This window comes from Gossypium arboreum, chromosome 6 (assembly GCF_025698485.1).
Source record: "Gossypium arboreum isolate Shixiya-1 chromosome 6, ASM2569848v2, whole genome shotgun sequence".
Classification (NCBI taxonomy): Eukaryota; Viridiplantae; Streptophyta; class Magnoliopsida; order Malvales; family Malvaceae; genus Gossypium; species Gossypium arboreum.
Window position 1 is genome coordinate 41,328,581 of NC_069075.1, and position 5,225 is coordinate 41,333,805.

Consider the following 5,225-nt stretch of genomic DNA (forward strand, 5'->3'; position numbering starts at 1 on the left):
AAAACAATTAACAGATCATCCTTTCACTTGCTAATCCCCCATATAGGGATTAGTTCCTCATGGTCTCTATAGACAATATAACATCAAAATAAAATGCTAAATAAATCGAAAATATCGAGTTTATAAAGGAGCTTGATTGTATTAAGATTGATCACGAATCCACAAGGTTTGATTGTCTCCACAATTCAAATCTTTCCAAATAAAATAAAGAATAAATAAAAATGAATCAAACCTAAGAAAAGAGAGAACTAAATTGAATTTAAAAGACTGATTCTATGCTAAGTGAATGGTGTCTTTTACATGTGACAAAGGAGCCCATTTATAGATAGCAAGTGGTCGTCATCCTTAACCCTAGGTTAGATGACATTCCCGAGCTTTAAGTTTGATTGTGTAAACCAAAACACCCATTGGCTCATGTATAATTCCCATCCAGAGTTGATGTCACGACACACCAAGACTTGTTTCGCGACATAGGAGTCAGTATATTTCTTTTGGGATATCTTCAGGGGAATGTCACAACACCCTTAGTCTGTGTTGCGACAATGAAGACAATTTCATGATTTCTCCATTTTGCCCGCTATGTTGAAACATTGATCATTCTGTGTTGCAACATAGCAACCAGTATATGTTTAATATGCCTTCTAACAGTCTCCTGCACACTTATAAAGTTCATTAGCTCTGTAACACCCCTTACTTGAGACCGTCACCGGAATCAAGCACGATGCGTTACCTGACTTAACTTACTAATTCAGGGCATAAAATTTGCTTTTAAAATTAATTTATTTACATTCATTCAATATGTCCCTAAAAAGGGCCCTCAGGACCCTAAAACATACAATTGAAATGGTTCGGGACCAAATTGGGAACATTAAAAATTTTTCGAATACTTAGACAAATCAAAACAATTTATTTCATTATTCCTTATAAAACTGCCCACCTACGTCATAGTCACTAAATAAATCATAAATCGAGTCACAAAACTCAAAATTTAAATTTTTGAATTTTCCTTGAAACTAGACTCATATATCTTCTTACTAATTTTTTTTCCAGAATTTTTGGTCTAGCCAATTAGTACAGTTTATTAGTTAAAGTTTCCCTTATTGCACTGTTTGACTACTCTGACCTCTCCTCACTACGAATCAATTTTCTCCCTGTACAGAATTCAAATAACTATGCTGTTTGTTTCTATTGAAAGTAGATTCAGTAAGGAATCTAGAAATATAAACTATAGCTCCTAATTCTTTTTGTACAATGTTTAGTGAATTTATAAAGTCAGAAATTGCTCTGACCCTGTCTCACAAAAATTCAAATATCTCTTAATATACACTTCTTTTGCTTACTCTATTTCTTTCATATGAAAATAGACTCAATAAGATTTAATTCTATATCTCATTCATCACCTAATTCAATTTACACTATTCTTGGTGATTTTTTAAGTTCACGTCACTGCTATTGTTCAATACTGTTTTAATGCTAATTTCACTTTTTCATGATTTCTTTGTATTAACTACCATTTAGGCATACATAACATCGAAACATGTTCTTCATTAGCCATTTTAATAGCTAATCATTATCAAATATTTACATACCATTATTTACCCATATCACAAGGACATACACACAAAATGGCTAAGTCCCTATACATGCCATAAACTAGAACGTTTGTAAACGAAGATACCCATTTGGTAACTTGATAGTCGATAGTGTGAAGTGATCTCCGACGACCTCCAACCCGAGCTTGATTTTAAGTACTCTGAAACATGGGAAAGTGAAAGAAGTAAGCTTATAAAGCTTAGTAAGTTCACATGTAAAATAATAAGTATTAGCAATCAATTTAGCTTACTACTATGCTGTCATAATTTGCTTAAATAATGTTTAGTTCTTACTTTCCCATCTTACTCATCGGTAACCTTACCAAAGGCTCAGAATATAAAAGGCACCTTACTTAATAACTTGCTTACGTACCTGCAACATCTCACTTAACACATGAGTACTCTTTCATAATATAGGCATATTGCCAATCATGTCATAAAGTGTCACAAGCATAACTGAAAACTCATCACTTACTTAATACTTGATAATCTCTATTACTTACAATCTCAATATTAAATAAGCCTTAAATGCATACATGTACTCTTTCTTCATGTTCTCACCTTGTCGTTTCTTTGACTTACTCTTTGGATTACTCTGGAACCTTTTCCTTTTTGAACTTACCATTGCCATGTCTTGACATGGTTTTACGTGGTATCCTTGCCTTATGAACTCACCAATGCCATGTCTTGGCATGGTCATACATGGGACCTTTGCCTTATAGTAACTCATCAATGCCATGTCTTGAAATGGTCTTACATGAGTTCCTTGCCTTAAAGAACTTATCAATGCCATGCCTTGGCATGGTCTTACATGATATCCTTATCTTGCCAAATGTCATGTTCCAAACATGGTCTTACATTGTATCCTTGTCTGAGTGCCAATGCCACATCTTGATGTTGTCTTACATGGAATCCTTAATCAATGTCGATGCGATGTCTTGACATGGTCTTACACGGGATCCTTGCCTTACCAATGACATGTCTTGACATCGTCTTACATGGTATCCTTAACCGTCAATTACTCCTTAGATGCCATGTTATGAATATGGAATTTTCCATCAATTCTTCCTTAATTGTCATGGTACAATCATGGACTTTGAGATATCAATGCCTTGTCAAGTCATAGCTGAAACATACTTGCTCAAATTCTCAAGGTTAGTCACATAACTCAATAATAACAATACTAATAACAATAATTGCATAATAATAAAATGCTACTCAACTTACATACTTACATTCTCAATCTCATCTTATCATCAACTTAACTTATTCTCATCAAACTATGCTAGTCAATACTTTCTTGTTATCATACAAAGCCATAATACAAAATATGGTCTTACATATAAATTATACAAGTTTTCTTTCCAATATCGAATTATTATTGAACATTAATCATTATATCTGAAACTCAATACTAAAGTATTTATGGCCAAAATATCAATTTATCATTCAAATATGCATAATTAAATGCTTATTAAACATATGAACTTACCTCGATACCAAAACGACTATTTTACCAACTTTCCCAATTTTCGGTTTTTCTCTCGTTCTAGGTCCAAATCTCACTTTTTCGGATCTAAAACATAATATTTCACTTATTTAATTAATGTAATATTCAAAACATTCCCTAACTCAAACTTTGGAAAAATTACAATTTTACCCCTAAACCTTTACAGAATTACGATTTTTACCCTAGGCTCAAAAATTAAAATTTATCCATTTTTCTTATGTTTTATGACACGTTGGACATTTTTCCCTTCTATGGAAACATAAAATTCCCACTCTATCATGTACTTATGAACATTAGGTATTTTTACCGATTATGTCGTTTCACTTGTTTCACTTAAAATCGCTTAGCAAAAGTTGTTTAACATAATTTCAAGCTTCATATTCTACCATAAAACATCAAAGTAAACACATTTAACCTATGGGTATTTTTCCAAATATGAACCCTAGCATGAATTATTGCTAGAATAAGCTAAATCAAGTTACCGGGACTCCAAAAACATAAAGAACATTAAAAACGAGGCTAGAGCGGACTTATTATTGAGCTTGAAAAGCTTGGAAACCCTAACCATGGCTTCCCCCATGCTATATTCGGCCTCCACGAAGAAGATGGACCAATTTTGGCTTTATTTTCCCTTTTTAATTCTTTTACTTACTAAATGACCAAAATGCCCTTAAAGGCTTTTCTTTCAAATTTGTCCTATTCTTGCCCATTTTTGTCCAAACTTAAATATAATGGTATAATTACTAAATAAGGACTTCCACTTTAAGAACCCATTTCAATTAAATCACTTTTACTATCTAGAACACACATTTTGTTAATTTTACAATTTAGTCCTAATTATCAAATTAGGAACTTATACAAAAAATTTCTTCACGAAATTTTCACACAATTATTCAATCAATGAATAAACCTTAAAACTTAATCGGAATATTTTTTTTTGATCTCAGATTCATGGTTTCGCAACCACTATTCTGTTTAGGCCCTATTTTGGGAAGTTATAAGCTTACCCTAACGCCTTATGCAGCCCCCAATGTCAATAAAAGACTCAATTTGTAGATTTTATTAATCTTAGAAAAAATTACTAAAACATAATTAAATCCTAATGATAATCCTTAATTTCAAACTCATAAAGTGTGAAAACTAGTTTAATATGCTACACTAAATTATGGCAGATCACTAAGACCACTCTAATTGGGGCTGAATCGAGTATCGTCAAATGTACTATTGCTGCAAACAATTTTAAGATTAAGTTGAACACGATTCAAATGGTGCAACAGTATGTTCAGTTTGATAGGTTGCAAGATAAATATTCGAATGCTCATTTAGCAAACTTTCTTGAGATCTATGACACATTTAAGATGAATGTCGTATCTGATGATGCCATATGCTTACGGTTGTTCCCATTCCCTTCAAGGAGAAAAGGCGAAACAATGGTTGAATTCACTTCCACAGGGTTCCATCACGAATTGAGCTGAGATTACTGAGAAGTTTTTGTTGAAGTATTTTCCACCAACCAAAATAACTAAGTTAAGGAATGACATCTCCTCTTTTTTCTCAACTCGAGCTTGAGACATTGTATGATGCATTAAAGAGATTTATGGATCTTCTGAGAAAGTGCCCCCATCATGGATTACCTTTATGGCTTCAAGTCCAAATATTTTACAATGGTTTGAATCACTCGACTAGACAAATAATTGATGTAGCAGCTAGTGGAACATTGAATAATAAGACACCTAAGGTAGCCTAAGAATTTTTTGAGGAGGTGACACTAAATAACTATCAGTGGCAAGTTATGATAACAAAGTCTACTAAGGCAGCTAATTTTTTTAATATAGATGTAGTTTCTATATCGGCAAGTCACGTGGAAGGGCTGAGTAAGAAAATTGAAGAGTTGAGTATGGCTAAGAAGATGAATCCAGTAATGCAATGTGATGCGATTGGAGTGGGGATGATTAATCCAGAATATTCACCCTTCAAGTCTAACATAGAGTATGAGCAAGTCGAATTTATGGGTAATAATTATAGACCTCAGAATAACCCCTATAGAAATAATTATAATTTAGGATGGAGGAATCATTCAAATTTTTCTTAAGGTGGTCAAGGAAATCAAAGGTCACAACCCC

General features: G+C 33.0%; 1 non-coding gene across 1 annotated transcript; it reads right to left on the minus strand.

The window, feature by feature from the left end:
* Positions 1–4,626: 4,626 nt before the first annotated feature.
* LOC128294480 (small nucleolar RNA R71) lies at positions 4,627–4,734 on the minus strand. The gene has a single exon (XR_008284790.1). It is a non-coding gene; the product is annotated as a small nucleolar RNA R71 (small nucleolar RNA).
* Positions 4,735–5,225: the final 491 nt, after the last annotated feature.